Source organism: Stegostoma tigrinum, chromosome 1 (genome assembly GCF_030684315.1).
Source record: "Stegostoma tigrinum isolate sSteTig4 chromosome 1, sSteTig4.hap1, whole genome shotgun sequence".
Classification (NCBI taxonomy): Eukaryota; Metazoa; Chordata; class Chondrichthyes; order Orectolobiformes; family Stegostomatidae; genus Stegostoma; species Stegostoma tigrinum.
This window is the reverse complement of record NC_081354.1, coordinates 52,633,669-52,657,858: the sequence shown is the minus strand read 5'-3', so window position 1 is coordinate 52,657,858 and position 24,190 is coordinate 52,633,669. Positions and strand designations below refer to the sequence as shown.

Genomic DNA, 24,190 nt, shown 5'->3' with positions numbered 1-24,190 from the left:
GCCCCTCATAAATCCTACCTTTTATAATTATGTCCAACAATTTACCCACAACCGAAGTAAGAGTCACAGGTCTATTGTTCTGCTTTCTGCTTTCAACCTTTCTTAAAAGAAAGGTACAGCATTAGCCATCCTCCAGTCATTAGGCACCTCACTCGTACTTATAAATGATGTAAATATCCACTATACTTCCAATTTTAGTACCATATGCAAGCTTACTAACTATACCTCTTGTGTTCACATTTATATAACTGACAAAAAGCAGTGGACCCAGCACCGATCCTTGTGGCACACTGCTGGTCACAGGCCTCCAGTCTGAAAAGAAACCCTCCACCACTACCTTCTGCCTTTTACCTTTGAGCCAGTTCTGCATCCAAATAGCTAGCTCTCCCCGTATTCCATTAAACCTAACCTTGCAAACCTTTCTAATGCCTTGTCAAATGCCTTATTGAAGTCCATTTTGATCATATCCACCACTCTGCCCTCTTCAAACCTCTTTGTTACTTCTTCAAAAAATGCAACCAAGTTAGTGAGACATGATTGCCCACACACAAAGCCATGCTGACAGGCGTTGCCTTTCCAAATACACGTAAATCCTGTCCCTCAGGAATACCTCCAACAACCTGCCCACCACCGATGTCAGACTCACTGGTATAAAGTTCCCTGGCTTTTCCTTACCACCATTCTTAAATATTGGCACCACGTTGGCCAACCTCCAGTCTTCTGGCACCTCACCTGTGCCATCGGTCATAAAAATATCTCAGAAAGGGGCCCAGCAATCAATTCCCTAGCTTTCCACAGAGTTCTAGGGTATGCCTGATCAGGTCCCAGTGACTTATCCACCTTTGTGTGTTTGAAGACATCTAGCACCTCCTCCTTGGTAATATGGACATTTTTCAAGATGTTGCTATTTATTTCCCCACGTTCTCTATCTTTCATATCCTTCTCCACAGTAAACACTGATGCAAAATACTAGCTTAGTACCTCCCCCATTTCCTGCGTTGCCATGCATAGGCTGCCTTGCTGATCTTTAAGGGGCCCTAATATCTCCCGTGTTATATTTTTGTCCTTAATGGACTGTACAAATACATTTGGATTCTCATTAACCATATTTGCCAAAGCTATCTCATGGCCCTTTTCGCCATCCTGATTCCCTCTTAGGTATACTCCTACTGCCTTTATACTCTTCTCAAAATTCACATGATCCTTGCTGTCTATACCTGACATAGGTTTTCTTCTTATTCCTAACCAAAATCTCAATTTCTCTAGTCATCCAGCATTCCCTGAACTAACCAGCCTTGCCCTTCACCCTAACAGGAATATACTGTCTCCAGCATCGGCAGTTCCTGCTATCTCTATACTGTCTCTGGACTCTCATTACCTCATTCTTGAATGTTTCCCATTTTCGGGCTGTTCTTTTATCTGCCCCAATCAACTTTTCAACATTCTTGCTAATACTGTCAAAAATTGTGTTCCTCCAATTCAGAACTTTGGCTTTTAGATACAGTCTATTCTTTTCCATCACAATCTTAAAACTAATAGAATTATGGTCACTGACCCCAAAGTGCTCCCTCACTGACACCTCAATGCCTTATTTCCCAAAAGTAGGTCAAGTTTTGCACCCTGTCTATTAGGAACATCCACATATTGAATCAGAATTTTTTTGTGCACACTTAAATTCCTCTCCATCCAAGCCCTTAACACTACGGGAGTCCCAGTCTATGTTTGGACAATCAAAATCCCCTACCATAACTATACTATTATTCTCACAGATAACCAAGACCCCCTTACAAATTTGTTTCTCAATTTCCTGCTGACTACTGGGAGGGTCTAACATACAATCCCAATAAGATGATCAGCCTTTTCTTATTTCTCAGATCCACCCAAATAACTTTCCTGGATATATTCCCAGGAACATGCTCCCTAAGTAGATCAGTAATGCCATCCTTAATCAAAAATGCCACTTCACCATCTCTCTTGCTCACCTTTCAATCCTTCTATAGCATCAATACCCTGGAACATTAGGCTGCCGGTCCTGTCCATCCCTGAGCCACATCTCTAATTGTTATGACATCCCTGTCTCATATTCCCAGCCATATCCTGTGTTCGTCTGCCTTACCTGTTAGGCTTCTTGCATTGAAATACATTTAGTTTAATTTATCACTCCTATCTCATTCTCTGCTTTGTTCCTGCCTTCCCTGGGCTGTATGACTTACACCTTTACCCAACTGTAACAGTCTCAGTTTGCTCTCTTTCCTCACTATCTCCCTGTGCCCTATCTCTCCTAGTCACCTTACAATTCAGGTGCAATCCGTCCTTCTTACACAGGTCACTTCTACCCCAGAAGAGATTCCAATGATCCAAAATTGTGAATCCTTCTCCCCGAACCAGCTCATCAGCCACACATTCATTTGTCCTATCCTCCTATTCCAACCCTCACTAGCTTGTGGCACCGCGAGTGATCCAGATATTACTACCCCGAAGGACCTCCTTTTTAAATTCCTGTCTAACTTCCTATAGTGGTCTCCTCAGAATCTTGTCCATATCTAAGTTGTTAATTCGAATGTATACATCAACCTCCTGCTGGTCCATGTCATCTTTGAGAATTTTATGCACTCTCTCAGAGTGATCTTTGATCCTAGCATCAGGGAGGCAACACACCATTCTGACATCTCACTGTTGGCTGCAGAAATGTCTGTCCGTGCCTGTGACTAGACAGTCTCCTATCACAATTGACTGCTTGGGGCTTGGCATACCCCTTGTTACATTACAGCCGGTCTCAGTACCAGAAACCTGGCCTGTCAGTGCAACATTCTCCCAAGGGTCTATCACCCCCGACATTTTCTATGGGGATAGTCACAGGAGACTCCTAAGTTACTTGCCTCCCACTCCTACCTTTTCTAGAGGTCACCCATCTACCTGACTGCATCTTTGATTTATCTCCCTTCCTGCAACTGCCATCCATCACATGCCCTAGCTCCTGTAAATTCCTCACTACCTCTGACTGTCACCCCAACCGATGTGTGATCCAAACACACTTTCTACAGACATAATCATCAGTGACATGGAAACGCTCCCCAATCTCCCACATCCGAGAGGAAGAGCAAGTCACTCTACTAAAGGCCATCTTTGCACTTTAATAATCTGCAGACCCAGAAAACAGCAGAACCTTGCAGCTCTAAAAACATTGCTCCAGGCTAACTTAGTACTTATGTTTTATATTTTTAAAGTTTAATCAGGAAGCAGATCTCGATAAAGACATATCGTCAAAAATAACCCACTCTACTGATTGTTGTTGATTTGCAAAAAAAACTAGCCACTTAGCTGCTCCCCTGCTGTGATCTCCCCACACAGGTTTCTCTAAGGTTAGCTGTGAATTTCGCTGTTTATTTTGCTTAGACAAACTCCTGCATCCAGAGATACTTGAAATAAAACAGCAGAGGCAGTAGCTGTGATTTGTCACTGCTGGTTCGGACAGCAGTGTAGGCTTCCGTCTCTGTGGATTCACTTTCCACCATGTGGTCACTGCCTTTGGCCCTTTCCTCCATTTTTTAAAATGTGTTGTTGTTCTGATCATTTTCTCACTCAAAGTTCCAAAACGATGCAACAGCTTATAAAACAGTAGTTACTGCTCCTACAATTCAAGGAAATCAGCTATAACACTGAAAATACCTAAAAAAAGTGCAACTGTTACAGCCACAAGTTTTTCCCACCCCCCATCCTCCATCTTGGATTACCCAGAATTGCATGGCAGTGTCACATCTCAATGCTGTTTGTAACCTGTTGTCTTGAAGTCTTTCTTTATTGAATCTAAAGACCTATCTAATTACAAATATTACAGGATACACCACTATATAGTATTAACCAAGAAGAGGCACCAGTCTTACATAACAAAGATGTAGTTTATTGCACAATGGTAGTGGGTACAATTAGTATTAAATAATTTGTTGTAATCACAACTATCAGGAGCCACATTTGTCTCCCCAAGGACGTCCTGCAAGATTAATTCTTTTTCTACCCAAAGATAGTGTGAAATCATTGTGTTGGGTGGAACTAATGGAATTTAAATTGCCCTAAATGACGAGGGGAAGAGGTGAAAGCAGAAGAAGTGTAAAATGTGATGGATGTGTCCAAGACCATCACAACTATAATGAGAAGGTAACTTTGGCTACAAAAATAAAGAAGACTCCTCATAAATGCTGGTGTGGATGTCAGCATCATTGGAAAGGTTATGGTGGAGATGAAAAAAATTGGGCGAATGGAATGGAGTCCTTTCAGGGTGCAGGAGTAATGAAGTGAAGTCAAGGTATTTAATGGAATCGAGTCTCACACAGGTATTAGTTAACAGAAAATTAAAAGTAAAATCAGAAATGGATAAAGTCAAGTAAGGGAAGGAAGGAGTTGAAGAAGAACGATGTGAAATCAAGAAGACCAGGAATTATAATAATAAAGTTATTCAACATAAAAGTTGATAGTGGGACAAGAGACTGAGATGGTCATCAATGAGAACTGCAAAAGAGTTTAAACTAGGACTAAAACAATGAATGTTCATACAAGCATAGGTAGGACAACATGGTTACCTATAATAACTTTTATTTGGAGAAAATGAAATTAACAAATTACATAATAATACATTTTCATAAAGGTGAAAAAATTTCCTGACAAGGTAACGTTCTTCTTAAACACAAGATTTCAAAACTGCTTGTAATAAGATCTCCAGTATTCTGCTGATAAATCTACTCTGCGGTCATATGCAAACTGATCAGTTCCTTTCAAGGAAAAACAATTCTCCTCACAGTAAGCAAGAAAACTACATGTTCCCACATGATTTAATCAACTCACTATCAGAGAAAAGAAGTGTGTTTATGTACATTTTTTGAGTTAATAGAAAAAGCACCCATGTGGTTATTCTTGTGGTAATTACATTATTGAAGCAGTAAGTTTTTGTTAAGTGACATCTGCAGCATATTTTTGAAAGCATTTTCTGTCCCAAAATAGATTTAGTTATTTTTTAAAATAATCATTAATAAACCTGTTAAATCACACTAAAATGGCTTTCTTTAATTCACAAGAAAATGATGATGGAAAGGCTGTTCAGGCCATTTGATTCACCCATTCAGAGAATTCTTAATGGGCATGTCTATGTAAATAAGGAGACGACCTAGCATCGAGTCCTATGCTCCTCCAAGAAGTGCTTCCCCTCCCAACGTAATTCTTTTAAGATGTTCTCTTTGGTTAAAGGGTAAGAAAGTTTCCTGTTCATCTCCAGCATTTATCATGAATCCACATGATTTTCAGTTTGATATCTTAGTCTTATTTGTGGAATTTTCTAAACAACATTTGAAAGCGCAGTTTCACTATGTCATTGCCCACTTGGATTGTCACTTCAAATAAATCAAGGACTCATACCTGACACATAGGAAGAAATTAAGGCAGTTGGAGAGCAATCATATCAGCTTCAGGGCATCTCCACTGGAGTTCCTCAGGGTAATGTCCCATGCTCAACCGTCTTCTGCTGCTTTATCAGTGACCTTCCCTCTACCACAAGTGGGGATGTTTGCTGATGACTGCACAATGTTCAGCACTTTTCACAACTCCTCAGATATTGAAGCAGTCCATATTCAAATGCAGCAAGACCTGGACGATATCCAGGCTTGGGCTGAAAGGTAGCAAGTAGCATGTGCATCACACAAATGTCAGGCAAAGACCGTCTCCAACAAGTGACGGTCTACCCAGTACTCATTGACACTCATTGCCGTCATCATCACTGAATTCCCCACTACCTACATTCTGGGGGTTACAATCGTCCAGAAATTGAACTGGACTGCCGCATAAACATAGTGGCTGTGAGAGCATGTCAGAGGTTTGGAATACTGCAGTGAGTAACTCAACCTTTGACTCTTCAAAACCTGTCCACCATCAACAAGGTAGGGGTGTGATGGAATACTTCCTACATGCCTGGATGAGTGCTGCTCAAAAAAATACTCAGGCAGCTTGACACCACTTAGGATAAAGCAGCTTGCTTAACTAGCACCACATCCACAAATACTGAATCACTTCACCACCAATGCTCTGTAGCAACATTGTATAGCATCAACAAGGCGCACTGCAGAAAGTCACCAAAGATCCTCAGACGGCACTTTGCAAACCCATGAGCAATTCCATTGAGGAGGACAAGGACAGCAGATACATGGGAACACCACTCTCTGCAAGTTGCTCTACAAGGCGCTCACCATTCCGACTTGGAAATATATTGCCATTCCGTTGCTGGGTCAAAATCCTGAAATTCCCTCCCTAATGGTATTGTTGGTCTGCCTACAGCTCACGGACTGCTGCAGTTTAAAAAAAAAGCAGTTTTCACCACCATCTTCTCAAGGGCAACTATGGTCAGACGATAAATTCTAGCCCAGTTAATGACTTCGACATCTCGCAAATGAATAAAAATAAGTTGAAATTCAACAGATTTAGTGGCCATGGCTTCTAGTCACTGCATAATATGATTAGGCCTTTACACCCACATTACAGAAGTGTGCTATGGTATGGCACTGGCATTAAACTATGTTTCTGTGATAACTAGCATTTAGACCAGTTAATCCCTTCTACTTTCTCTTAGCAAAATAGTTTTTTTTTGTTTACCTCATTTTTAGTTTGTATGTTGTTCAATTTAGGGCAGTCTGTTTTGTCTAAGCATATTGCTTTTAGAAACATTCTTTATCCTACATGTTCAAAAAGTCTTTTAACTTATTTCATTTTCTTTCTACTAAAGTGAACAATGCCCCACAGACAAGTTACTTCAGTTGTTTGGTCATTTCAGTCATGCCATCAAGAATAGGAACTTGAAATTTGGTCAGAATGCAGAAACAAGTGGAGGTGACTGAGAGTAAGACAGGTAAAGGGACCCAGAGGACATGAGTGTCAGCTTCTGCAATCATCCAATACCTCTGAGGTTTTCTCAGCCTGTCTGGATCACAGCGAGAGCTGCAGGGTGGATGCACAAACTAATTATGGCAGGAAGCCACTCAAGTGGAGGATGCAGAAACAAGGTATGCAGTACGTAATAGCATACTGGAGGATACTGATGCCGTTCTCTGCAGCAAAGGGGAAGAGGCCAGATGGCTGTGCTGCCTACCTGCTGCCACTTGGGACTCAGTTCAGTGCTGGTAGGGAACTTGCAGTGGCAGCCAGAGATGGTGTTCTATCCAAGTACCAATGACATTGATAGACCTAGGAAAAAGGGTTTGCATGCAGGAGTGGTTAAGCACTAAATTAAAATGCAGAACCTCAAAGGTTTTAACCTCTTAACACCTGAGGACATGCAAATTGGTGAAGGATGTATAAAATTACAGAAGAATGTGGGCGGGAGATGAGTTTCAGCATGGGTCACTACCACCAGTATTGGGGAAAGTTGGTGCTGTTTTGCTGTGACAGTTTATACCTGAACCACACTGGGGCCTTGCAAACCACATAATTAGGGAAGCAGTGGGGATTTTAAAACATAATAGCAGGGGGATTGTATCAAATGTGGAATGATGTGGCATGTTAACCAGTGGAGATAAGGTAAGAGACATTACAAGAATATGGGAAATATGGGTCAGAGAATGGCAGTAAGGGGCAGAGAAAATAAAACTTAGTAATACACCACAATCAGACTAGGTGTTACAAAGTTAACTAAAAGATAACACTAAAGGCTCTATATCTGTACTTTGTACTCATAATGAAGTAAACGAACAGAGTGCACACTAAACATAATAAATTATCTGAAATGGCTGCAGGATGCGAAGGGTTTGGTCCTGAATATTGAGGGGTATAATGAAAAGGAAGGTAGATAAAAGTGGAGGAGTAGCACTGTTGATCAAGGATAGCACTTATGTAATAGTTAGAGATTATCTTGTTTCAAGGGATCAGCATGTGGATCAGTTTGGGCAGAGAGGACAAATAGTAAGGGAAAAGGTCACGAGTGAGTGGTTAATGGTCCCCTAACAGTAACCAAAATGTATGAGCAAGTGTATAAGAACACATATGGCACTGGTGATAAAAGGAACAGCAGCATACAACATGATTTTAATCTGCATTTGCACGAGAAAAAAAGATTGACAGTAATAACCCTGATGAGCAGCTTCAGAGCATTTGAGACAGTTTCTCAGGGCAGCACAATCTGGAACTGATAATAGAACAGGTCACATTAGACCTAGTATTGTTTAATATGGCAAGATTAATGAATGACCAGAGTAAAGGCATTGCTAGGGAGCAGCAACCATAATATTAAACTTCATATCCAGTTGGTGAGGAAGAAAATAGAGTCTAACATTAGTACTTTAAAATTTATATAAGGACAACGAAATAAGCATAATTTAGCTTAAAAGAACTGGCATACTAGAGTAGGGGATATTTCAGAATACTCAATAAATATATTCCTAACATAAAGAGAAATTCTAAAGAGAGGCCCCATTATCTATGGTTGACTAACAAAATTAGGGAACGTATCAAACTTAAAGAAATAACGCATCACTACTTAAAGCTGAGTGGCAGATGATTGGTCAGAGTATAAAGAAAGACAGAAAATGACAAGAAGGATAATCAGGAGGAAGACATTAAGAGGGTGAGAGAATAGTCTGAAATGAAAAAACAACAGCAAGAATTTCTACTAGTATTCAAAGACAAAACACGTAAAACGAGTGTTGATCCTCTCGAGAGATTGAGAATGGGGAGTTAATAATAGATAATAAGGAAATGATGAAAGAAGTGAGCAAATATTTTTACTAGAATACAAAACCATTCCGGTAATAGCTATAAATCAGGAGATGAAAGGGAGAGAGGAACTTGGTGAAATTACAATCACAAGGGAAATGATTCTAAACAAATTGATGGAGTTGCCAGCTGACAACTTTCTGGGTTTGGTGGATTTCATTCTAACCACTAAAAAAACCGGTTGCTAATTGAGTAGTAAGTACATTGATGGTGATTTTCCAAAATTTCCTTTATACAGGAAAGCATTAATCAAGCTGTAAAGGAGCATATATCACTCTTCCAGTCAAGTGGGGAAGAAACCAGCAAACAGGAAATTAGAGGCTAGTTTGCTTCACATGTCATGGAGTATTATTTAGTAGTGAACATTAAAGAGATTACAACTATGCATTTGGAAACATTTAAATCAACTGGGAAGAGACCATGATTTTGTCAAAGATAAATCATGTTTAATCAACTTATTGGAGTTCTTTGGAGAAGAAACATACGCTACATACACAGCGGGACCCTACAAACATACTATACTTTAACTTCCATGAGGCATTTAGTAAGGTGTCACGTCAAAGGTTACTGCAGAAAATAGTTGGTGTTAGAGCTTGCTACAAAAGCATAGTAGCTAAACTTATAACAGCACCAACGTAGGCAGAAAAGTAGGCTAAGAGGAAGATATAAGGAGGTTTCAGGCAGAAATAGACAAATTTAGTGGGCAAAATTTGGCTGGTGGAATATCACGACAGAAAATGAGAAGTTGTTTACTTTGGCAAAAATTAAAAATCAAAACTATCACCTGAATGGAGAAGGACAATAGAATTTCAATCTGCAGAGGAACTTAGGTGAGTCACAAAACATTGGTCAGGTACAGTATGTAATCAAGAAGGTTAATGAGATGCAACCTTTTATTACAAAAGGAATTGAGTATAAAAGTAAGGATGTTATGCTTCAATTAGAAGCAGCATTAGTGAGACCAATGAGGACTGAGAGACTTTGGAATTCTCTGCCTCAAAAAGCAATGAAGGCAAGATCATTAAATACTTTTAAGGCAAATGTAGATATATTCTTGTTAGGCGAGCAAATTAATGTTACTGGGGTAGGTGGGAATGTGAAATTCAACATGCAAATAGATCAGTCATGATTTATTGAATTGCAGAGCAAACTTTAGGGCTAAATGGTCAGCTTCTGCTCTTATTTAATAGATTCGTATTTTACCTTTCTTAAAACATTTGGCTCCTGGTTTGGGCATTCCAGAATGAGGTCTGTTAAACTTAATTCTGAAATTACTATCCCTCCTGAAATGTTCCAACTTCCATTTCCAGTACATATCCTGTGTGTCTATGAACACTGAATCAAAATCATTATTGTGTCTCATAGCTCTCTTGTTACGACAAGCCCTGGAATGCTCTTAAAAAAGTTCTCAGTTATTTTTGTTTGAGATTTTGGATTAAAACAACTTTTCTGTTCTCATATATCCTTCCTGTCCCTTCAGTGAAGCAGAAGTCAACATAGTTGTAAAGGACCATAGGCTGCTCTCTTATTCCAGGAAGCAAGAATACCAATTCTTAGTATTTCTATGAGGCTAGGAGTTTCACATTGCCACTCTGCAGTAGCAACAAGACCAGCACTTGCCACTAAACGCATGGTGCTTTCAAGCCAAGAAAGTGATCATACTAACGAATAACGTGGTAAATGATTTTCAGTACTGGTGTGATGTCAGATAGATATCCTGTACAAAGACTGACAGATAATTTCAAATGGCATACCCTTCGGCTGTTTGCAACAGGCAATCTACAGACTGTATCCAAACAGTCTCTGCTTGAAAAACTCAGTAAACGTGATTCAGCAATTCAAAAATTTGCTGAGTAATCCTGAAAAATTATGCAAAGAATTATACTGTCAACCAGACTTGCAGCATGCCACACATGTAGCTTCCAGTACATACATGTATTAATACAGGGTTCTCTTTTTAGCAAGCATGCACTGTGCCTGTTGCAACACAACAAAATAAATGTCAGCCATTCAATCATTCATTTCTCGCTGTAATGCCCTGACCAAAGATAGTCAGCCTGCCTGATTTAAAATTTAAACAAAATCTGACAGTTAACTGTCAGTCAACATTTAAGAGTAAATGCTTCATGTCAACATCTCTATCAGTCACAGCCCAATTGTCAACTAAACAACCTCTTCTCATGCAGTATAAAATGTATTTTTTTCCTCCTTAGACTAGTATGGAAAAAGCTTAAATTTTAATCTTCCAGCAATATTCAAGTTCTATATTACTTAATGTCTATCTGTACCTCGAATAGCTTTATTAATATTTTTACCAGCCTGACTGAAATATTAAATCCAAAAGGTATTTTTAAAGAGACTGAGATGCAGATTCTGCAATGTAAGAAGCAGAATATGCAGTTGTAGCACTCCGAGACAGAAAACAAAATTCTGCACTCACTTTTTTCGAAATAAAAATGGTGATTAGAAAGGTGAACTTTATCTTTGCACAACAAAACTGTAGACCATGGGCTTTTGATATTAATTTGACAATGAATTGGACAATGGTTTTGAAGAGATTTTCTTCTAACTCTTAAGTTTTTAGGGTAGGTTTTCATTTATGAAATCCCTTCAGACACTGTGCCATTGAAGCGCAGCAGATTTTCTTCCTTGGGCAATTTTCATGGCCTGGAAACATTTAAGATACTGCCCAGGCTCTTATCCCAGTCCAAAGATGTGCAGGTTAGGTGGATTGGCCATGTTAAATTGCCCGTAGTGTTCAGGGGTGTGTGGGTTATAGGGGGATGGGTCTGGGTGGGATGCTTCAAGGGGCGGTGTGGACTTGTTGGGAAACTAATCTAAAACATCATATGCAAAATATGAGCATAGTGACTCATAGTGACCACTAATATTGGAGACATATTGTTCTTGTTCGAAATCTGGGTGTATTGTGACTAATTGTTTAAGTGGAAACGACCTAATTAGTCCAAAGGCAAGTTTTGCATCCAATTATCAGTTCCAAGAATGGCCCGAACGTAGGAAGATCCTGATGAAAGGCCATATTAAAAGGCAAATGGCAGCTATGACTGAAACTGCTGTTGTCTGGGAGAATGGATCATCAGGGCTAAGAAGACTGACAATGTACACGCAGATGTCCCCGAGTGACTCACACTCTTACACTGCCGCTTTTTACAATTTGACAGATACTGTCTCCAGGAAGAAATCACTTCCCTCTGTTGAGCCAGATCAACAGAAATGGACAGAGGAGGTCAGCCACTAGGAAGTCATTCAGAGCATGTGGGTGCAGTACAGAAAACACTTCAATGATTTGCTCAGAGATAGCAAGAACTGCAGATGCCAGAGTCAGAGTCAACACAGTGTGGAGCTGGAGGAACACAGCAGTAAAGTTAAAACTATGGAATGCTTCACAAATACTTTATTGTTCCTCTGATGCTGCCTGGTCTGCTGTGTTTCTCCAGCTCCACACTGTATTGTCAATGATTTGCTGTGGCCTGGAAAAGCTGAGTGGCAAACAACATTAGGATGGCAGCCCTTTGAGGACCAGCAAGCATATGATCTGAGCAAACTGAGTGCCCAAAGGTCTCCTTAACATTGTTAAATCAGGTGGGCACTTGCATCATAGTCATAGGCAATGAAAATACAGAGGTTGTCCACATTAGGAGGTTTTGGTGGGCCAACCTACAAACGAAAGGCAAGGAGGTCACTTCTGCTGAAATGTCCTCTGTGTCTCTGCTGTCCCATCTATCTCAAAATAGGTATAGAACCTTGGCTCAGTGGTTAGCACTGGTGCCTCACAGTGCTAGGGACCTGGGTCCGATTCCACCCTCAGGCAACTGAGTGTGGAATTTGCACACTTTCCCCATGTTTGCGTGGGTTTCCTCCCACAGTCCAAAGGATGTATGGGGCATGTGGACTGGCCATGCTAAATTGCCAATAGTGTTCAGGGATTGGGTAGAAGGTGGATGGGACTGGGCAGGATGCTGTGAGGATTGATGTGGACTTGTTCAGCCAAAGGGCCTGTTTCCACACTATACGAATTCTATGAAAACCTGCACTCTAGAAGATGGAATCCATTACAACTTTTGATACCATGATGACCAAGACTGGTATCTCTGCAGGACTGCTCACAGCTGAACCCTGGAAATCATACAGCATCATGATGAACTTGGCAGCTGTATGTAGGGGACAGCTATAGTCCAAGTGGTTGTATATCATTTTGGACTGGAGCACAATTGTCTGCTATCAACTGCTTGGATAGGCACAGTGTCTAATGGCACTGGCATTCTTACCATTTGCAAACATAATGTACGCCAAGTACTTCAGATAGCACCTTCTCGCTAAGCATCTCTAGCCTCCTCCAGACTAGGCGATGCACCCAATGAATCCATCCTTGCTAAACTTTCCAGTGCAGGACTTATCTGTCCCCAAACCAACAGGCTCTCTTGCTACATCTGATACCCAAGTAGCAACTGTCAGGGCACCAACTACTCACTTTACAAATACAAATCTCTCAGCACCAATGGAATTCTGTGCCACTAGTTGAGCAGCTGAGTTTAAATCTCCCATTTATCCCCAATTGTTGAGTAATGCTTACAATGCACTGACTCACAGCAATGTTCTTGCAACTGCACACTAACATTTTCCAGACCTTCCAATTTCTCTATGCCTCCCAAATGAGTACATTCCTAGCGTATATGTACAATTTTGGTCTCTTAAACTAAGGAAGGATATATGTGTATTGAAGTAGAGATACAAAGCTTCACAGAACAAATACCTAGGAGGAGTTATCCTATTAGGAGAGATTGACTAGACATGGCCTGCAATTTAGAAGAATAAGAGGTGATTTAATGGAAATGTATATGTAAGACACATCTAACTGGTAGATCTCTTAGCGGCTCATAGTGTTTGATAAACCCTTCCAATTTAAAGAACCTGACCAATTAGTTATACCAAAACTATAAATGCTAGAAAAGTCATAGATTCAATTCCAGCTAAACTAACAAGTTTCAACATTGGTGGGGTGGGGACTATACAGCGGTTTCAGTGCTCCTTGAAAACAAAACAAGCCTGTTTTACACTAATTGTTTCTAATTATTTACTAACAGTTGTTCAAAATTTGCATCCCTACATCGAAGGAGGCTGTCAAAACTCAGATTCTCGCATGAAAAACAACTACTTGAATGAAGCACTGGAAATTGTTCAAGGAACAGGAACAAAGCAGGGATTAACACTTTCAGACGTGGAGAAACAATTAGGAGAGAAAAAAACAAAATACACCAATGCCCTTTATAATTCCTTCCAGTAAAATCGTTATGCTGAATTAATTAAAAAACAAATGAGGTGTGTTTTATTCAGATTAGATAGGTTGCCAAACAGACAGAATCTCATTTCAAGCTGGTCAACATGTCTTCTGTGTGTCCATTGGAGGAATCATATTAAAAATATTTGACAGAAGTATCAGTATATGTGTCTATAACTACGAATAAAAACAATTCTGTTGCCAGGCTAGATTATCACAATCTTCACTAAAGTGGAGAACAGATAAGAACCTAGAGAAAATGTTGAACAAATTATCAAAGCATTGGAGCAAGATTTTAAGTTTAATGTATATGCAAGGCTATTTCACAAAAACTTAACTCATTGATTCATAAAAAGACAAACTCAGATTGTTTCTGAAGTATATAACTAGCTTTTGCGCTAGTGTACCTGGGGGACCATTCTAAATATTACTCTATGTGAATAGCTTCAGGTCCTAAATAAGACTTTTACAATTTTAACAGATACCAGCACTTTGTACATTTTAAAATTTAATTTTATCTGCCAAACTTAAATCTGTGCCTCTTAGACTCAAAAGCATGTGAAAATAAAACCCACATGATGTTTTTTACTAAATTAAAGGTTTAGTTCCATCTCAAGAAGCAGGTAAGTCCAGTGTCTATATTTTAAATGTTGATGTGGGTGAATTTATACAGGTGATAATTAAGTTTACCCTTTCAACAAATGGCAATTTTAATGGTATTTCTTGTTTCACCTCACTTTCTCTCTCAAGAGACAATTGTTTCTCCAGTCATTCTTCAGCATGTCTTTAATGTTCCACCCATAATGCAGTGACAATTTCTGAGTGAACTTAGCTTGCAGCTCATTATGTTAAATGTTAGGAAAAAATACAGCAGCAGGAAATGCGGTGGACAAGAATGTTTAATTGAATGTTATAGTGAACCAGGTGACCAATGACTTAAAAGCAGCCCTTCCCTAACTGGAAATATGCTGTATTATAAATCTTGGCAGGGTACCAACTAACAACTCAGTGCCTCTGCAACCCATCCCACAACTTGCTCTATTTCCATATAGTGCCCCATATAGTTCCATATATTTCCCTGGTGCCCCAAAACCTACCACCACATCTAAAACCTGTAGCCATCTAAAATTAAATATTATGTACTTGAATAACTCTATAAACACATGATTTCTATCCATTTAAAAAAAATCACAGAAGAGATCATACTAATTTACAAGGAATAAACCATTCACCACTCATCCTTATAATCCTATTGCATACCTTCAAGTATCAAGGCTTAACAACAATAATTTTATTAATTCTAGGACCTAACATTATAAACTCCTTAAGAAAACTGTTTTTAACAAAAGGACTATAAAACAAAAAGAGCATTTCAAATCTATATATTCAGTGTCTGAATACATAATTTATTACCAACACTCCTTGGCTGATTTTTACACTGTTTAACTCCTTTGAAATCTACTGATGTACTCAGACTCCACCAGCTGACTGACAGTCAATTCCGGCCATTAACCATCCTCTGTGTAAGACTTTCAGTTGTCCAATCAACTTCCCTTATCAGAGCTTCATCTCGTGCCTGTTATTGTCATTGTCATTCTCCAGGTCAGAGTAAACAGTTCCCCAGTGATCAACTTGTTGAAACCGTTGAGGATCTTGGATATCTCAATACAATCTCCTCTTTCTCTTCTCTAATGTAAGCAAGGAGCTGCCATAACTCTTTCTAGCAACTAAGCTGTCAAATGCTGTGTGGGTGGCCTTTCCTAAGCATCTTTTGATGTTCTGAGATGGCCTTCCTTAATATTGAGAACAAAGCTGTGCACAGCATACTGGAAGGGGAAAATGTAACAGTTCCCAGGCTTTTTTGTTCTCATTCATGCTGTATACATCCTAAGACTATCTGCCTTATTTATGACTTTCACACACAGTGCAGATGGTTTGAACAATCAATCCAACAAACACACACTGAATTTTTCCTTGTTATATCTCACACATTAGCTGTTCCAAAGTTTTTTTTGACTGGTTTTGATCTGTCAATTCCATTCACCATTTCTTAATCCCAACCAGCTAAGATCATTCTCCTCATAGTAGAGAAGGTTAGGGAAGGTTTATAAGAGAAGTTCAAAATTATGAAGGACTTTGAAGGACCAAGTCAAAAGGATGTGTTTCCACTCTAAAAACGATCAGTAACAAAAGAGCAGAAGTTATTGTAATAAAAGAGCCAGCAGTGAAATTAGATCAATGTTCTTGCTGAAAACTGAAGACCTGGAATATCTGCCTGTAAAAGGTGATTCAAAAGGTAATTATATTTATAAGTGAAAATGAAATATTTACGAGGTTGTGAGGAAAGTACAGATGACTGAAACGAATTAGCTAGCTTTTTCAAAGAGTTGCAGAGGTCAAATGAGCTGAGTGGCTTCCTTTTCCCTACGCACTTTCCTTTGGGTTTCCATAACAGACATTCCTCTAATGGGAGATTTTGACAGTTTTCTCCATCTTCCTATTTCCAACCATTCGGAGATCAATTAATTCAGCAAATGTATCTGCAAATTTTGATCATCAAACCACCTACATGCACCTCCATCACCTCCTGCAAGTCCCCTACATGATACCACCATGACTGCAAGTCTGTGTTTTTCTACCATACAAACTAAACACTCTATTCTGATGTATTAGAATCTTGCTAAAGTCAAAACTAAACAATGTTCATGGAGTTCTGTTTATTGAAATGTCTGATAACTCCCCAAAAAAATCTAAATATGTATGACACAAATTGTCCAGTCTCCACATCATTGAAGACAATGACACAAGACGCACGTTGGGGCCTCTCAGATACCCAATGTGCTGATCTCTGTGGCAAATGCTAGGAAGTTTGAGTTTCTGAGCAGAAATTCTCTTACACCCCAATTACCTCCGCAAAAGTCCCTGACTCTGAATTACTGTCAGCCCTCAGTCATTTCTGATTTACTTATCTGAATAGTTACCCTGAAAACATTAGAAAAATATAAGTCTAAACCTGGGCAACTATACATCTTACCACAGCCAACAATTTACTGGGGAACTAACCGCTGATACTCTCCCTCGACCTGCTGACCATTCCTCTTAACCACCTGTGACCCAGGTTACTCTTCCTGACCATGCTAACTCAAAGTTGCAACCAACCTCCTCCACAACGTGACTATTCCCCCACCACCAGACTGACCCAAATCGGACCAAACCTCAGACTGACTACCCTTGCTGACACAACCCAACTAATCTATGATCAATGTATCTTCTCAGCCACCCTACCAACATACCAGCCCCCTCATCCAGTGCTATGAGAATGGAGCATATATAATCTTAGCCCCAACAATCCAGCGCTACTTCGGATAACAGGTAATTTAAAACATTGTCTCCATAAAAGGACAAGTAGGCTATCACCCCAGTAATTTGCTATCTGAATGGTCACCTCCAGTACTTCCTAATCAAAGTCTGGACAGCCATCAAGACTTCTGTCACCTACAATCCCAGGCCACCACCAAAGAGATATTTCCCTCCCCAACTATCTGCCTTTTGTAGGGACCGCTCATTCCGCAAATTCCTCAACTGCTCCACACTTCCCACTAACCCCATCACACCCGGCACCTTTCCCTGCAACTGCAGGAGGTGCTACATCTCCCCTCTCACTTCCATCCAAAGCCCAAAACAAACTTTCCAAATCTGACAGGGATTCACCCATACATCCTTCAACCTGGTCTACTGTATTCGTTGCTCCCAGAGTGGCCTCCTCTACATCGGTGAGACCAAGCACAGACCCAGGGATGGATTCATGGACCAGCTGGACTCTAAGCTATAAATCAACAATATCTTCCGGTCGCTAACTATTTTAACTCCCACTCCAACTCCTTTGATGACATGTCCATCCTGGGCCTCCTCCGGTATCACAATGACACCACCAGCAAAATGGAGGAGCAACATCTCATACTCCGCCTCGGGAGCCTACAGCCTGATGGCCTGAACATAGAATTCACCAGTTTTAAAATCTCCAACCCTCCCTCTTCTCCCCACCTCCTTGACCTGACAGAACCTGTCCATCGTCCTTCACATCTATCCATTCCACTCTTCCTACTGACCAATCCCCACTACTCCCTACCTGCATCCACCTATCACCATCCCCCACCCCCTTTTGTTTCCCCAGGTCCCATCCCCTGCCCCAGTTCTGATGAAGGGCCGGACCCAAAACACTGACTTTCCTGTTCCTCTGATGCTGCAGAAAATGAAGAATATTTACCTGCAGCTAGACTGTAAAATGCTCATCATTTGCATGCTGGGATGTGCTTTATGGGTCATTTGTAGATATTAAATGCGCTATTGAAATGAAAATTCATTTTTACCTCCTCCATTGTCTATACATTTTCACTTTTTTCTGTTATTTCCTATTATATTTTTAACTGCCTCTGCAATGCACGCAATTTGTATCTTCAGGGCGGCATGGTGGCTCAATGGTTAGCACTGCTGCCTCACAGTGCCAGAGACCCAGGTTCAATTGCAGCCTCAGGCAACTGTCTGTGTGGAGAGAGATAATGGGAACTGCAGATGCTGGAGAAGCCAAGATAACAAAGTGTGGAGCTGGATGAACACAGCAGGCCAAGCAGCATCTTAGGAGCACGCACATTCTCCCTTTGTCTGTATGGGTTTCCTCTGGGTGTTCTGGTTTCCTCCCACAGTTCAAAGGTGTGCAGGGTAGGTGGGTTGGCCACACTAAATTGCCCATAGTGTTCAGGGAGGTGTAGATTAGGTGGGTTATAGGGGGATGAATCTAGGTGGCATGCTCTGAGGTTTGGTATGGACTTGTTGGGCCAAAGGGCCTGTTTCCACACTGTAGGGATTCTATATCATCTAAAACTATTTTCACCAGTTCCCCATAAACATTTTGGCCCCCAACAAACTATTCCAATCTTGATCTATTAATTTAATAACAGTTATGTCAAACCATTTAAAAGTGTAGCAAAACGTAATTTAAATAAATGAAAGCCAACCTAGAAAGGTACAAGGATAACAGCCAAGAGAGGTTGAATCCTTATCTTCTCAAAGTCTTCATTTCTAAAATTAAAGAGCTTTTGTTGCATTCTCCTTATTCATCGAGTACCAAACTCCTAAGACAACCAAATAAATTCATAGGTTAAAATCCAATTGGGAGATTATTTTAAATTCCAAATTACGTATCATTTGAAATTTTTGTTAAGACCGGCAGGAATGGCACGGACATGGAAATCTATCCAAAACAAAGGAAAAAAGATATTTTCAAACGGTTATCCTATTAAAAAGTAAAAATGTAGACATTTAAATCATTGCACAATGCAAGTTTGTGAAATACTTTGAAACAAATAAAAGGCAACTGAGCAGAACTTGTGCTCCGCAGCTTTGAATTCCATTTCAGTGAAAAGATTGCACCAATGGGGCCTTGATCTATCTAGGGCAGGTTTTACTAAATTTAGGTATTTTCAAAACCACAGTACCAATTCTATGTCTCTTAATGAATTAAAACACAAACCTGCACTCCATTTCCACTGCCGTAACATTAAAATGCACTCTTCTTGTGCAATCGATAAATATATAAACGAATTAAAGCAAAACATGAGAAGTAAACATAGCCTTTTACATGCCAAACGCATTAAAGACACATTTGATGTAACCAATTCTCTAGTTTACACTAAAAAAGGTCAACCTGCATGGAGCACGCACAATGGTTGTAGGGTGGCAGCATTCACTAACTCATTGCAACTTGCAATTTGTGGAGTTTCCGTGGGGAAGGAAATTGGGCACTTGTTTATTACTTACTTCAGTAATCAATACATTTTGAACGCGAAATCTGATCTTCAAACATAAGCAAGCGATGTCGTAGTCCCAAATAGCCGTTTCTATGCTACGATTCTCTCCCCCAGACCCATCCCTCCAATGTAGAGACGCTACTGGTTCCCTGCAACTGCTCCGCCTGCTTGACAGCGTAATTCCCGGGGTGATCTCAGTCCGAAACAGCAGCTTTTTGTCCGGTTGATTTTTGAAAAGTGGCACAAACATGCATTGTACCAGCTTCCCCTTTTTAATATAGTCCGAATGGCCTACGTGTGATTGACACTGGCCACCAGGCATAAAGCCAAAAAGAGGTGACCAATTTTGATTTTTAAAAAGCGAGGCAGTATTTCCGTCAGTCACATGTTGATCAATAACCGCAGGACTCAAACATAATGTCCCACAATCAACAGAAAAGACCAGCGGTATGGCGTGGTCCTTCCCTACACCCAACTGCTACAACACTTCCTTTTCACCTTAAATGATGCTTAGGTGGTCCTTTTGAAATTAATAGCATTTTTTAAAACAAAAACTTGCACCAAATCCGGTTCTGCCACTTCATTAACGCTATTTCGGGCTCCTGCAGCCCTCATGTTTAGCTGAGTGGCTCTGAATGCTACAGAAAGCGGGTGGCGAGGCTTTGCCAGAGAGAGCCGGAGCCACAACACCACCTAATATCTCTCAAACAACAAGCCCACTCCAAAAACACAACTCTTCCTCTATCCCAGACTCCCGAGGCGAACAGGTTTAAAATGAGAACCTCGGAGGTTCAACCGTATAAGAGAAAAATAAACCGCAAATTCGCCTCACAACACAAGTTTAGAGCCCAATGAAACTCTAGGCGCATTTCCATTGAAACAACCGGTTCCAGCGAACAAGTGAAGGAGCAATAGTTGAGCACATCACACTCCCAGTCACACCGCTCCCTTCCGTCTTCTCCCGGGTTGGGAGAGAGCGCTATCCTTGTATTGCTCCCCCCCCCCCCCCCCCCCCCCCCCCCCCCCCCCCCCGCCATCCCGGGAACGGCCCGGCTCGGTGCTCTCTCTCTCTCCCCCCCGTATCCCGGGAACGGCCCGGCTCGGTGCTCTCTCTCTGCCCCCCCCCCATCCCGGGAACGGCCCGGCTCGGTGCGCTCTCTCTCTCCCCCCCGTATCCCGGGAATGGCCCGGCTCGGTGCTCTCTCTCTCCCCCATCCCCATCCCCATCCCGGGAATGGCCCGCTCCCAGCGCTCTGGTTCCCGCCCGTTCCAATTTTCACCCCGAACTCGTCCGTTTACCAAACGAGACAAAGCCCCTGGGATCCCCCTTCAACATGCCCGTCCCGAAAAATCCCCCCAGCCCACGCTTTTCGTGTTTTAATCAGCAGATTTGGTACAAGAACACGGCAAGGTACGTGAATTATTTATCTGCTCAAAATGTCACACGCCGCCTGAAAATCGTAGATAGCAACGAAACAAATTAAACTTGATTTGATCTCGGAGTGCAGCAGGGCGCCTAGATGTACCACGGTACACAGCAATAAAAGCTGTGCAGGTTTAGCCCACAGTTCCGGTAAAACCTCAAGAACTCGGGCGTTATATTTTGGAATTAATCTGGTAATGATCATTTACTTCAAAAATGATGTAGCTGTAATTCGAGTTATCTACTCTCAACTCGGGTACACGGTGCCTAGCTGGCTAACCGTGTCCGCCGCTCAAAACACTCTCAAACTGCACCACTGTCGCCACAGCCAAACATTTAACACCGAGCCGAAAACGCACCTCATTGAGAGGATGAAGATCTCCGTGAATTTAAAGCTACTCGGAGCCCGGGGGCAGGTCTTTGTGCTCTCGTCGGCTGTGGGGACAGCCGCGGATGTTTCCACAGTTCAGTGAAACCTCAGCACTGCCGCTGTGCCAAAGCTCAACCTCACCTTTATCATAAAATAGACACCGTCAGCACCAGGATATCTATCTCTGCCTTCACTTTACTCACTGGTCTGAAGCAGTCTCGGCTCCATCTACCTTACGCTGGATTACCCAGACGGCACAAATCGAACGAATCCACCCCCCGTGATTTTGAGTGAACCCATAGACAAGATTCCACTGGTGGTGTATTATAAATGGAAACGTAAAACCGAAAGTGATCCAACAGTTCGATAATCATTAATCCAAACCGTGCAGAATGCCGAGCGGAACTCACATCTAATCAGTGTGAACTAGCACTGACTCATGCCTGCATCAATTCAGATTTGCATTTTTTTTTGTTTATTGTTTTGCCATCCAGTAAACATCAGAACGTGCAAGGGACCTAAGACTCCATTAGCAACACAGGAAATAAGTGGCCTGATATGCGCACCATCAGTTCTGTAGCTACCAAATTGCTCAACCATGCCCTCACATTTACCTATGATGCCTTAACCCCAGTAACATCATTATACCCTAACTTCAGCAATCCCATCTATTGCATCCTTAATTTATTCCGTTTCAATCTCAGGGACACAGAGTTGTCAGGATATGGTAGACAATGGGTTCATCCATTAATTGACAGCTCTGACTGGACCACATGAAAGCTATTGGTTTTATCCTTGTCTGATAAAAGTGCTTACCATTCCTGAAATGCAAAAGTAACCCCTTGGCTTCTTCACCTCAAATCATGATCTTAAACCCCTCTTTACTGCACCTTCACTTCCAACAATATGTGCAAAGAGCTTTGCCACTGAGATTGAGGCCATCCAATCAACCAGCTTTGCCACGTCCTTCTCTTCCTTTAGTCTACCATGCCAAACTCTTCTAAAATGCCTCTGAGATAGTAGGAACTGCAGATGCTGGAGAATCTGAGATAACAAGGTGTAGAGCTGGATGAACACAGCAGGCCAAGCAGCATCAGAGGAGCAGGAAAGCTGCCATTTAGGCCCGAAACGTCAGCCTTCCTGCTCCACTGACTCTGCTTGGCCTACTATGTTCATCCAGCTCTACACCTTGCTATCTCTCTTCTAAAATGCCTCCTACTTTTAACACTAAATTTGGATAAGTATTTACTTTCCCTGTTCTCACCACGCCCCCTCCAAGCACATCTTGTCCACTTCCTACTTCCTCGATCCTAATTACATGAAGTTCGCGACCAACCAACATCCTCATATTGTCTAATATTGTTAAAGTTTCCTTCCCTTTAGATATTGCCCCTTTTTATCTATGCTATTACATCAATTTCCACTTTAAAAAACCCAATCATACTGTCCTTGAAGATTATAGCTGTATCTCTAACCTCCATCTCCATTCCAAAGTCCTTGAACATGTCAATTCCTAAATTTTTCCTAATCATTCCTATGTAAACACCACATCTTTTTTACATGTCTTTAATTTTGTTTGCAGACTGAAAATGGAAAAAGACTTTTAAAAAGGAGGATTACTGCACATTTTAAATGGAAGTTACCCCCGCTCAGTGTTGTTTACCCTGCTGTTTCTTCAAACAGTGGGGGAGCTTTAATTGTAGACAAGCTAGAACCAGGGAGTCTATACAAATAGATTTAGCTGGCAACATATATCATTGTTCCATAGAACAGTGACCAGTTATGGATGACAAGGGCCTTCTGTCTGCCAGCAACTATGTGATTGTGAATAAATCAATTCATTATTGTCTGTCTCTAGATGGAATTGCTTTATTTGTCTGTGTTTTGTATCTACCTGGGTTTAAAAAGACATGTAGATTAGGAAATTGTGTGTACTTTTATAAAATGTTTAACTTTTGTGATGCTCCAGGAATATTTGGACTTGATTTCCAGCACATTATCTCACTGAGATGTGACATCCATAACTCTATGTTTGAACCCTTTCAGTCAGTTTTTAGCTCCTGCCAAAGTATCAAAATGGTTCTTATCAAAGTCACAAGTTAAATTCTATATTAAAGTGACAAAGCTAATCAATCCCTGCTTATCTTTCCTAACTTGGCTTTTGCTTTCTGGTTGACCATATTATCTCTTCCAATGCTATTCCACTGTCATCTGGATGGGTTGGACAGAACTTGTCTGGTTGCGTCCTCAGCTAATTAATTGTAGCCAGATTATCAATTGCAATTGCTTTTCCTCCTGCTCTTGCACTATTACCCATTGTGTTCCCAAGGTTCTATCCTTAGCCCCCTCCTATTTCTCCTTTTATGTGCTGTACCTTGGCAACCTCATCCAAAAACAGCATCAGTTTTCACATGTATGCTGATAATATTCAGTTCTGTCTCACACCATCTCACTTGACTCCTCCACTGTTGTTAAACTGTCAGACTGCTTATCTGACATTCGGTACTGGATGAGTAGAAATTTCCTCCAGTTGAACGTGGGAAGGC

At 41.0% G+C, this 24,190-nt stretch overlaps 1 protein-coding gene across 9 annotated transcripts in view; it reads right to left on the bottom strand.

The window, feature by feature from the left end:
* fhdc1 (FH2 domain containing 1) overlaps window positions 1-22,068 on the bottom strand; it is a 106,678-nt gene extending 84,610 nt beyond the window's left edge. For 3 of the 9 annotated variants that reach the window (XM_048541256.2, XM_048541238.2, XM_059645369.1), the window contains exon 1: window positions 21,634-22,068. The gene's annotated coding sequence lies outside the window, so the exon portion shown is untranslated. Of the gene's footprint in view, window positions 1-5,406; window positions 5,657-19,059; window positions 19,177-19,861; window positions 20,788-21,633 lie in introns of those variants that run through there. The other 6 variants (XM_059645372.1, XM_048541247.2, XM_059645365.1 and 3 more) reach the window with 5 other exon arrangements.
* Window positions 22,069-24,190: the final 2,122 nt, after the last annotated feature.